Source organism: Salmo salar, unplaced genomic scaffold, assembly GCF_965601325.2.
Source record: "Salmo salar unplaced genomic scaffold, fSalSal1 ptg000129l, whole genome shotgun sequence".
Taxonomy (NCBI): domain Eukaryota; kingdom Metazoa; phylum Chordata; class Actinopteri; order Salmoniformes; family Salmonidae; genus Salmo; species Salmo salar.
Window position 1 is genome coordinate 116211 of NW_027675318.1, and position 13042 is coordinate 129252.

Here is a 13042-nt window from a genome sequence, read left to right on the forward strand (position 1 = left end):
TATTATATAAACAGTTTTATGGTAATATGGCTATGTTGTCTCTTCTGAGTATCACAAAATTGTACCAAGCGGACCAGTTCGTAGCTGGATTCTTCACCAATCTTCCATACCTTCTCCAGAACACAAATGTCGCTTGGCTCCCCAATTCTGTGAGTTGGAAGAATTTCCTGTGTCTCTCTATGGGCCATGTGGCAAGAGATTCTCCTCAGAGTTTTTACAACCCTTTCACACAGGGCCTGGGTGGGGTAAGGTAGGTTGGGGGATGGTGTAAGGGGGGAGGGGGTCAACTGTCCTCCCTGTACTCAAAGAGGCCAACGTCATGACAAGGGGCAGTCAGAAATGGAACAGCAAGGCCACAGAACATGACATAAGCAGAGCTATGGGAGACCACCTCAAGCCCCTGGTAGAGCCGGGGGTGGTGTTTACCACTCCACCACGCCTTCAGCAGGCTGGAAACGTTGGATTGATACCGTTTTTCGGACCAAGAGTCTGTTGCTTGGTCAGTCATTGGGTTCATTCAATAGTTATTTATACAGCACATGTCAGACATGGATGCAACACAATGGCTTCACAGGAAAAAACTATGAAAATTAAACTGAAATATTTAGTACACAAATATGAGGATAAAAAACAATAATAACAACTGAAAGACTAATGAGCATTGTAAGGAAATGCCATTGATTAAAATATCAACAATATGATGCAATATCCAACCCAAAATATAACTTCTTTTTAGGAGGGGCTCTGAAAGACACTATGGGGGTGTCCACTGGAAGTTGACTAGTAACAACAACTGGGACCTAAAAGACACCCACCATGAGACCCACTAAATCTGCCCAAGAAGAGGAAAACAAAAGAAAATCCTCCACCAAACTTAAAGACAGGAAGCAAACCAAAAAGGTGGAGCAACTAAAGGTGTTGACTCTCCACATGTATCAAGACAACTGGAGCACTGGGCCAGACACTCTTAAATAGAACCTGGACCAGCTCAGGTGAAACACCTTCCCACTAACGAGATGGACAAGCCAGCACAGGTGTAACACATACTGACTAACGAGGTGACACCAATCAGTGCACCCAAGACACATTTCAGTTGAATGTATTCAGTTGTACAATCAATCAATCAAATGTATTTATAAAGCCCTTCTTACATCAGCTGATATCTCAATGTGCTGTACAGAAACCCAGCCTAAAACCCCAAACAGCAAGCAATGCAGGCGTAGAAGCACGGTGGCTAGGAAAAACTCCCTAGAAAGGCCAAAACCAAGGAAGAAACCAGGCTATGAGGGGTGGCCAGTCCTCTTCTGGCTGTGCCGGATGGAGATTATAACTGAACATGGCCAAGATGTTCAAATGTTCATAGATGACCAGCAGGGTCAAATAATAATAATCACAGTGGTTGTCGAGGGTGCAACAGGTCAGCACCTCAGGAGTAAATGTCAGTTGGCTTTTCATAGCCGATCATTCAGACTATCTCTACAACTTCCATTTCACGTAATCATCTACAAAGCTTCACCTTCTACAATATAAACATGGTGTCTACTGGCTACACGTATTTCTAAATAATAATATACAATCATACTTTTTTATCCTTTCTCTTTCTATAGAATCCTAAAACTCACGAGCTTCTAGAACTCTCGTCCCCTTGGAACGAGCCCAAACAAAACTCATCTCCAATACATTTATTGTATATATACAATACAGTGTGTTCTCTGGTGTAATGTCAGCTGGCTAGATTGACCAAAACTCTTCCCACATTGATCACAGCTATAAGATTACTCCCCTGTGTGTGTTCTCTGGTGCACTGTCAGATTGCCAGATTGACAAAAACTCTTCCCACATTGACCACAACTATAAGGTTTCTCTCCTGTGTGTGTTCTCTGGTGTAATGTCAGCTGGCTAGATTGACCAAAACTCTTCCCACATTGACCACAGCTATAAGGTTTCTCTCCTGTGTGTATTCTCTGGTGTAAAGTCAGCTGGATAGATGTAGTAAAACTCTTCCCACATTGATTACAGCTATAAGGTTTCTCTCCTGTGTGTATTCTCCGGTGTAAAGTCAGAGAGCCAGATGTAGTAAAACTATTCCCACACTGATCACAGCTGTAAGGTTTCTCTCCTGTGTGTATTCTCTGGTGTTGAGTCAGATGGCAAGATCGACCAAAACTCTTCCCACATTGATCACAGATATAAGATTTCTCTCCTGTGTGTGTTCTCTGGTGTAGATTCAGAGAGCCAGATGTAGTATAACTCATCCCACATTGATCACAGCTGTAAGGTTTCTCTCCTGTGTGTGTTCTCTGGTGCACTGTCAGCTGTCCAGAATGACCAAAACTCTTCCCACATTGACCACAGCTATAAGGTTTCTCTCCTGTGTGTATTCTCTGGTGCACTGTCAGCTCTCTAGATTGACCAAAACTCTTCCCACATTGATCACAGCTATAAGGTTTCTCTCCTGTGTGTATTCTCTGGTGTTGAGTCAGATGGCAAGATTGGCCAAAACTCTTCCCACATTGATCACAGCTATAAGGTTTCTCTCCTGTGTGTATTCTCTGGTGTTGAGTCAGATGGCAAGATTGACCAAAACTCTTCCCACATTGATCACAGCTATAAGGTTTCTCTCCTGTGTGTGTTCTCTGGTGTAGATTCAGAGAGCCAGATGAAGTAAAACTCTTCCCACATTGATCACAGCTGTAAGGTTTCTCTCCTGTGTGTGTTCTCTGATGAATTTTAATGCCTGATGAGGTGAATCTCTTCCCACAGTCAGAGCAGCAGTGAGTTCTCTTCCCTGTGGGTCTTTGCAGGTGTTTATTGAGGTGTTCTGATCTGGAGAGACTCTTCTCTGCCTCTTCAGCATCATGAGGTTGTTGAGGCTCCCCAGAGGATCCACGATAGTCACGTCTCTCTCCTGTGTGAACAACAAAGTCAGACAGATGATTAAAGGCCCACAACAGCGGAAATCCACTGTAAAAGGTGATGCCAACAGTGGAGCCATGATGTTGTACAACAATTGACGTCTGTAATGAATGTTAAAATTATTTGACAATTGTCTTAAAATGAGTAGGAATAGTCATATTTTGTCTTCTTTTCACATTAGTAGTGACATCGATGATTGTAGGCTAGAAATAAGTTATTCATGTTGTTGAAACTCTAAGCAGTGTGCCAGACGACTAATTGGTCTCCAATATAGGCCCCTTTCTGTGTTTGCTAAAATTGCAGCACGAGGGCAATTTGATTGCAGAAACTCCTCCCTGCTAATGAAGAAACCGATAGTTATGGATGTAGTATATCTGCCAGGAGCAAAAATGGTGAGCAAAGATTTTAGTTTTTCACAATGTATTCTGAATGTGAATGGGGGAGACTCAGGGGAGTAACCTCCATTTCCAGGTTGCTTATGAGTACATTTCACACTACTTTGGATTATAATTGTAAGGCTCATTTGAATGTCCTGTTTAATATAATATTTGCTACAGTATTATGAATTGTGTGTAATTATTGAAGAACCGTGTTAATGACAGTATCCATTTGGGTGTTGTCAATAAAGTTAAGATTTTATTTTTTATTTCACCTTTATTTAACCAGGTAGGCCAGTCGAGAACAAGTTCTCATTTACAACTGCGACCTGGCCAAGATAAAGCAAAGCAGTGCGACAAAAACACAACAGAGTTACACATGGGATAAACAAACGAACAGTCAATAACACAATAGAAAAATCTGGAGTACGGAGGAAAAGCAATAAATAGGCCATAGTAGCGAAGTAATTACAATTTAACACTGAAGTGATGGATGTGCAGATGATGATGTGCAAGTAGAAATACTGGTGTGCAAAAGAGCAGAGAAAGTAAATAAAAACATGGGGATGAGGTAGGCAGTTGGATGGGCTATTTACAGATGGGCTGTGTACAGCTGCAGCGATCGGTAAGCTGCTCAGATAGCTGATGCTTAAAGTTAGTGAGGGAGATATAAGTCTCCAACTTCAGAAATTTTTGCAATTCGTTCCAGTGATTGGCAGCAGAGAACTGGAAAGAAATGTGTCCAAAGTAGGTGTTGGCTTTGGGGATGACCAGTGAGATATACCTGCTGGAGCGCGTGCTATGGGTGGGTGTTGCTATGGTGACCAGTGAGCTGAGTTAAGGCGGCCTAGCAAAGACTTATAGATGACCTGGAGCCAGTGGGTTTGGCGACGAATATGTAGCGAGGGCCAGCCGACGAGAGCATACAGGTCCCAGTGGTGGGTGGTATATGGGGCTTTGGTGACAAAACGGATGGCACTGTGATAGACTGCATCCAGTTTGCTGAGTAGAGTGTTGGAGGCTATTTTGAAAATGACATCGCCAAAGTCAAGGATCGGTAGGATAGTCAGTTTTACGAGGGTATGTTTGGCAGCGTGAGTGAAAGAGGCTTTGTTGCGAAATAGGAAGCCGATTCTAGATTACATTTTGGATTGGAAATGCTTAATATTAGCCTGGAAGGAGAGTTTACAGTCTAGCAAGACACCTAGGTATTTATAGTTGTCCACATATTCTAAGTCAGAAACGTCCAGAGTAGTGATGCTGGATGGGCGGGTGCAGGCAGCGATCGGTTGAAGAGCATACATTTAGTTCTACTAGCGTTTAAGAGCAGTTGGAGGCCATGGAAGGAGTGTTGTATGGCATTGAAGCTCGTTTGGAGGTTTGCAAACACAGTGTAAACAGAATGGGCCAGATGTAAACAGAATGGTGTCTTCTGCGTAGAGGTTGATCAAAGAATCAACCGCAGCAAGAGCAACATCATTGGTATATACAGAGAAAAGAGTCGGTCCGAGAATTGAACCCTGTGGTACTCCCATAGAGACTGCCAGAGGTCCGGACAACAGGCCCTCCGATTTGACACACTGAACTCTGTCTGAGAAGTAGCTGGTGAACCAGGGGAGTCAGTCATTTGAGAAACCAAGGCTATTGAGTCTGCCGATAAGAATACGGTGATTGACAGAGTCGAAAGCCTTGGCCAGGTTGATGAAGACGGCTGCACAGTACTGTCTTTTATCGATGGCGGTTATGATATCATTTAGTACCTTGAGCGTGGCTGAGGTGCACCTGTGACTAGCTCGGAAACTGGATTGCACAGCGGAGAAGGTACGATGGGATTCAAAATGGTCAGTGATCTGTTTGTTAACCTCTTATGGCTAGGGGGCAGTATTTTCACGGCTGGATAAAAAACGTACCCGATTTAATCTGATTATTAGTCCTGCCCAGAAACTAGAATATGCGTATAATTATTAGCTTTGGATAGAAAACACTCCAAAGTTTCTAAAACTGTTTGAATGGTGTCTGTGAGTATAACAGAACTCATTTGGCAGGCCAAAACGTGAGAAGATTCTGTACAGGAAGTACCCTGTCTGACCATTTCTTGAACTTGTTTGCCATCTCTATCCATTACAAATGATCTCTGCTCTAACGTGAAACTTCCTACGGCTCACATGGTCTCTCAGAAGGCGGCAAAAAGCTGAATGACGTAATTCAAAGCCCTGGCTGAAACACACGAGCGCTTTTGCTAAGTGGTCTATCAGAGGACAAAGGGCTTAGGCGCGAGCACTGGCCGCCCCCGCCTTTCTGTTTTTCCCTCTGTTTACAGACACCCTGATTCCTGGTCGGAATATTATCGCTTTTCTACGAGATAAATTGCATAAAAATTGATTTTAAACAGCGGTTGACATGCTTCGAAGTACGGTAATGGAATATTTAGAATTTTTTTGTCACGAAATGCGCCATGTGCGCAACCCTGATTTACCATTCGGATAGTGTCTAGAACGCACGAACAAAACGCCGCTGTTGGACATAACGATGGATTATTTGGGACCAAACCAACATTTGTTATTGAAGTAGAAGTCCTGGGAGTGCATTCTGACGAAGAACAGGAAAGGTAAGACCATTTTTCTTATAGTAAATCTGATTTTGGTGAAGGCTAAACTTGCCGGGTGTCTAAATAGCTAGCCCTGTGATGGCCGGGCTATGTACTTAGAATATTGCAAAATGTGCTTTCACCAAAAAGCTATTTTAAAATCGGACATATCGAGTGCATAGAGGAGTTCTGTATCTATAATTCTTAAAATAATTGTTATGCTTTTTGTGAACGTTTATTGTGAGTAATTTAGTAAATTGTTAGTAAATTCCCCGGAAGTTTGCGGGGGGTATGCTAGTTCTGAACATCACATGCTAATGTAAAAAGCTGTTTTTTGATATAAATATGAACTTGATTGAACAAAACATGCATGTATTGTATAACATAATGTCCTAGGTGTGTCATCTGATGAAGATCATCAAAGGTTAGTGCTGCATTTAGCTGTCTTCTGGGTTTTTGTGACATTATATGCTAGCTTGAAAAATGGGTGTCTGATTATTTCTGGCTGGGTACTCTGCTGACAATCTAATGTTTTGCTTTCGCTGTAAAGCCTTTTTGAAATCGGACAGTGTGGTTAGATTAACGAGATTCTTTTCTTTAAAATGGTGTAAAATAGTCATATGTTTGAGAAATTGAAGTAATAGCATTTCTAAGGTATTTGAATAACGCGCCACAGGATTCCACTGGCTGTTACGTAGGTGGGACGATTTGGTGCCACCTGCCCTAGAGAGGTTAACCTGTTAGGGCTAGGGGGCAGTATTGACACGGCTGGATAAAAAACGTACCCGATTTAATCTGGTTACTACTCCTGCCCAGTAACTAGAATATGCATATAATTATTGGCTTTGGATAGAAAACACCCTAAAGTTTCTAAAACTGTTTGAATGGTGTCTGTGAGTATAACAGAACTCATATGGCAGGCCAAAACCTGAGAAGATTCCATGCAGGAAGTGGCCTGTCTGACAATTTCTTCCCCTTCTTGATTATCTCTATCCATTACAAAGGATCTCTGCTGTTACGTGACACTTCCTACGGCTCCCATGGGCTCTCAGAAGGCGGCAAAAAGCTGAATCGTGGCTTTGCAGGCTCTTGCTGAAAAAAAGTAGCGCATTTGGGTAGTGGCTGGTTACAGTACTGTGAGACTCAGGCGCGTGCCCACGTCGACCGAATGCTTTGTTTTCTTTCCTCTGTTTACCTAAACGCAGATTCCTGATCAGAATATTATCGCTTTTTTATGAGAAAAATGGAATAAAAATGGATTTTAAACAGCGGTTGACATGCTTCGAAGTACGGTAATGGAATATTTAGATTTTTTTTGTCACGAATTGCGCCATGCTCGTGACCCTTATTTACACTTCGGATAGTGTCTTGAACGTGCGAACAAAACGCCGCTGTTTGGATATAACGATGGATTATTTTGGACCAAGCCAACATTTGTTATTGAAGTTGCAGTCCTGGGAGTGCATTCTGATGAAGAACATCAAAGGTAATCAAACTTTTCTAATAGTAAATCGGAGTTTGGTCAGTGCTAAACTTGGTGGGTGTCTAAATGGCTAGCCGTGATGGCTGGGCTATCTACTCAGAATATTGCAAAATGTGCTTTCACCGAAAAGCTATTTTAAAATCGGACACATCCATTGCACAAAGGAGTTCTGTATCTATAATTCTTAAAATAATTGTTATGTTTTTTGTGAACGTTTATCGTGAGTAATTTAGTAAATTCACCGGAAGTTTGCGGGGGGTATGCTAGTTCTGAACATCACATGCTAATGTAAAAGCTGGTTTTTGATATAAATATGAACTTGATTGAACAAAACATGCATGTATTGTATAACATAATGTCCTAGGTGTGTCATCTGATGAAGATCATCAAAGGTTAGTGCTGCATTTAGCTGTGGTTTTGTGACATTATATGCTAGCTTGAAAAATGGGTGTCTGATTATGTCTGGCTGGGTACTCTGCTGACATAATCTAATTTTTTGCTTTCGTTGTAAAGGGTTTTTGAAATCAGACAGTGTGGTTAGATTAACGAGAGTCTTGTCTTTAAAATGGTGTAAAATAGTCATATGTTTGAGAAATTGAAGTAATAGCGTTTCTAAGGTATTTGAAAATCGTGCCACGGGATTACACTGGCTGTTGTGTAGGTGGGACGATTTCGTCCCGCCTAGCCCAGAGAGGTTGAGGAAGTGATTGAGGTGGAGACTTGGTTTGGGGATTCCAACCTATGGCTGGAATGGATTCAGTATACAGCTAGATCAGTAGCTAAAGAAGAAGGTTATGCCTGCGCAACAGCCAAACTTCAGTTGACAACCATCCCCTTTCTACTCGATGGAATTCATTTACCAAGGGGAATGGCCTGAATGGTGAAGCTGTTCATGAAGGCAAGGAAGCCAGACAGTTGCACTGATCTGCATTATCTGTATCCTATGTGCCCATTAGATCCAGACTTCCCCCTTTCACAGTCGCAGGAGGAGACTATTATTGTGTGACTTGACACAACACACACGGATGGAACGTAGGGGAAGTAAGAACATGCAATAGGACAGAGATTGTTACAACTGACGAGACAATGAGGGACCTGACTGGGTGGTTGAGTTCCGAGGACTTTAGTAAGATAAAAAGGCCGAGAGCGGATGTCTGGTGGTTGTGTGGAGGTATGAAGCTGTGGCCAAACCTGCCTGCAAATTGGACTGGTATTTGTGCAGTGGTACAGTTAGGCATGCCCTTCACCCTTATACAACACAAAGACCTAGTGCCAGGTGAAAGAGAGGGGAGGAGTGCTCCGTCAGGGTCCTTTGACGATAGAATTTACATTGATAGCATTGGGGTTCCAAAGGGGGTGCCTGATGAGTTTAAAGCTAGGAATCAGATATGGGCTGGATTGGAATCAAGTCTTTTTTGCTGGTCGACTCTCAATAAAAATGTGGATTGGATAAATTACATTTATTATAACCAACAGCGTTTCATCAACTATACCAGAGAGGCAATTCAAGGGTTAGCAGAACAGACAGCTGCGACCACTTTGATGGTATTGCAGAATAGAATAGCTTTGGATATGCTTCTGGCTGAAAAGGGTGGTGTGTGTGTGATTTTCTGATCTGAATGCCGGTCTAAACAATTTAGCTCAGGAGTTAGCAGAAAATTCCGGGGTGGACACGGCACTCACGGGATGGTTTGATAGTACGTTCGGAAAATGGAAAAAGGTTGTAATCACTGTGTTGTGGGCTGCTTTCACCTGTATGACTGTGTTGATATTATGTGGTTGTTGTTTGGTCCCTTGTGCGAGAGGTCTCATTTCCAGGGCTCTGGAGAGATCGATGACGGAGCAGATGGTGAGATACGGACCGATTCCAAGTTCAGACCAGTGGGATGACAAATACCTACCGCCGAGCCTGGTGGAGGATTCATTCAATTACGAGGAGCCCATGTTAGACGAGACCATCTTTAATGTTTAGGAAGACTGTTTCTCTAAATGAAGGTCATAGCAAAAATCCTAATCCGAAGAGTTATGACTGGACATAGGCTTAGAACAGTCATTGATAAGTATGTAATGAAAATACATGTATTCATTTTCTTTGATCTAGTTTGATTTTGTGTGACATTTCTGAATCCTATAAAAATATATGTGTTATAGTGTATGTGAAATATTTCGCCAATAGGGTGGATTGTAATGGAAATAATATGATTAAAGGTTTGACTAAATGATTTCACCCTGAAAAGGTATAACCGAGTGACTATAAGATGAATGTACTAATGTGTGTGGGTCGGAAAAGTTGAAGCTTAATGATTTAGCAATGTAAGCAACCAGACAGCAGACAACTGTCTGGTTGATTATGTAACATGGGGCAGGATATGATAAGCAATGTATGAGATGGAGAAGACTTGTAAATAAGCATTGACAGTGTTAAAGAAGAGGAGGGGCATTTCTAAGGGGTATGACATATGGTATGACCAAATGTCAGGTATAAAAGGCTGTGTACATTGTATGATATTCAGAGCTCTCGTAAATAATCATTCTTACCAATTGTAGGCTGGCTCTCCGTCTGCTTCATTCAACCAGAATCTTACACCCTCTGGGGGGCAGACTGAGTAGTTTAATTGAAGTTCGGTTTATGAACATTGGGAACAGAATTCCCATGACAGAAGGTAGAAACTAGGGCCTGTATGACCTGCCTTGTTGATAGTGTTGTTAAGAAGGTAGAGCAGGGCTTTATTATGGACAGACTTCTCCCATTCTTAGCTACTGTCGTATCAATATGTTTTGACCATGGCAGTTTACAATCCAGGGTTACTCCAAGCAGTTTAGTCACCTCAACTTGCTCAATTTCCACATTATTCATTACGAGATGAACAGGTGAGCAGTACGCGTCTATGAAATGAGAGCATGAACAGTGTGAGGACCGTTAAAACGTCTTAGTTCTAGGGGGCAGTTTTCGGAAGTTCGGAGAGTCTGGCGAGCCCAAAGTAAAATGCCTGTTACTCAGGCCCAGAAGCTATGCATATAATTGGTAGATTTGGAAAGAAAACACTCTGACGTTTCCAAAATTTTTAAAATAATGTCTGTGAGTATAACAGAACAGATATGGCAGGCGAAAACCCGAAGAAAATACAACCAAAAAATAAATAAATAAAATAACAGGCTCATAGTTTGTAAAGCTATTGAAAACTCCTATGTCCGTCACCCAGATTGCAATTCATAATAGCTAGATGTTAACAGTATTTATTCAAGGTTTTGAGGCTTCTATTTTGAAAAATAAATTAATATTTACACTTTCAGTGAGCTGACTGCTTGGGTCACATCAGTGTTTTTGCGCGCGATGGAGTGGGTGCACACTTGCGAATTTGGCATTCCTATTGAACACAGTACTTTCCGTATGAAATATTATAGTTTATTTACATTTTAGACAACCTGAGGATGATATAGACACGTTATTTGACTTGTTTGGACGAAGTTTACTGGTAGCTTTTAGAACTTCTTTGTCTGCATGTTGAAGGAGTGGATTTCTGAAGTCATGGCGCCTGCTAAACAGACTATTTTGGGATATAAAGAAGGACTTTATCGAACAAAACGACTATTCATTGTGTAGCTGGGACCCTTGGGATTGCAAACAGAGGAAGATCTTCAAAGGTAAGTGATTTATTTTATCGCTATTTGGGATTCTGTGACGCCTGTGCAAGTTTGGAAAATATGTTATTGCGGGGTGCTGTCCTCAGATAATCGAAAGCTATGCTTTCACCGTAAAGCCTTTTTGAAATCTGACAACGCAGTTCGATTGCCAAGATTCTAAGCCTTTAAATGATGTATGACACTTGTATTTTCATGAATGTTTAATATATTTCTATTTTGAATTTGGCGCTCTGCAATTTCACCAGATGTTGTCGTAGGTGTTTCGCTAGCGGTCCGCGAGCCCTAAGAGTTATTAAAACCATGTGCCCTGATTTAGTTAAAACTGGTTCCATCAGAGCCCTTACAAAACCTTTTACAACTGATTCATCACTGTCATACCTTATAGGGTCCAGAGTTTTCCTGGCTAGGTCAACAGATAAGGACAAACTCTGGGCCCCAGGGCAAAAAACTCCCCCCCCACTCTGGGACCTATGGTTGCCACCAGTCTGCTTGCCGTTCTCAGTTATCGTCAGGTACTGTATGTGGATGATCAGGGCTTTATTCAGAAAAAGTTTCTTGGGCTACTTTGATTTGCCAAGTGGGCGAGATGTGAATTCCGTGTTTATCTTCATGGACAAACTTGTTGTTCAAACCTACGATGGCTCAGCTTCAAGGGAACGCATCTGCTATTTGTATTTCCAGCTGAGTCCCCTCCTGTTCCATGATTTAACAAGTGATGACCACTCCACTACCATTGTCAACTACCTCCTCACATGAACTGGAAGCCACGTCTCATGTGGCCCACTCATCCACTGGCACATTGAATGTTTCCTCTCCAAGCACGGTGAGGGAACCCCTGTCAATTTTTCTCTCATTACTTTATGTAGAGTCAATCACAAACACAATCACATTATTACACATCTATGATTTTACTCCTTGCTTGGACTAACTCATTATTAGCTATTTTGTCTCACTGTGTAGTGTTTTTGTGTTATTGTCTTCCCAGTCAAATCCTGTCCTGCACTGGTCAAGCCTCTGAACACCTCAACTCATGCCTCATACCCTCATTCAATCACTGCTGTGATCCCTTCCCAAAATGGTGTAAGTAGCCCTCTCATTCCTATTCCCCATAATATTGTACTATAAGTGTCTTTATTAAATGCTTTAGGTTAAAATAATTACTCTTTGACGATTTTTGAAACACATTTTGACGTCTCTGTGGGTCTCCCATCCTCCTCAACAACAGAAATGTCTAATAACGTCTAATACAATTCATCATTAATAATTCTGCAAGTTTTCTGTGTTCAGAAGCCTGATTCTACTCACTGTGGTAGTGTGGAAGTGTTGAGCTGTATTATTTGGCCTGTGGTCCTGTTGTCCCCAGTCCCAGTGGTGAAGATAATGTCTTAATTGAGCTTCTTGTCTGTGACTGAGATACGTAATCTGCACATTTACTAAAACGTCAGCTCTCATCTCTCCCAATGTTCTCCATGTCAAACCATGAAGGCCGGGTAGTTTTTTTTCATGATTGCAACCCAGGTCATTTTAGTCGGCTGGCCCTCGCTACATATTCGTCGCCAGACCCACTGGCTCCAGGTCATCTATAAATCTATGCTAGGTAAAGCTCCGCCTTAGCTCAGCTCACTGGTCACGATAACAACACCCACCCGTAGCACACGCTCCAGCAGGTACATCTCACTGGTCATTGCCCAAAGCCAACACCTCCTTTGGCCGCCTTTCCTTCCACTTCTCTGCTGCCAGTGACTGGAACGAATTGCAAAAATCGCTGAAGCCGGAGACTTATTGCTCCCTCACTAACTTTAAACATCAGCTATCTGAGCAGCTAACCGATCGCTGCAGCTGTACATAGTCCATCTGTAAATAGCCCACCCAATCTACCTACCTCATCCCCATATTGTTTTTATTTACTTTCTGCTGTTTTGCACACCAGTATCTCTACTTACACATCATCATCTGCTCATCTATCACTCCAGTGTTAATCTGCAAAATTGTGATTACTTTGCTACTACGGCCTATTTATTGCCATACCTCCTC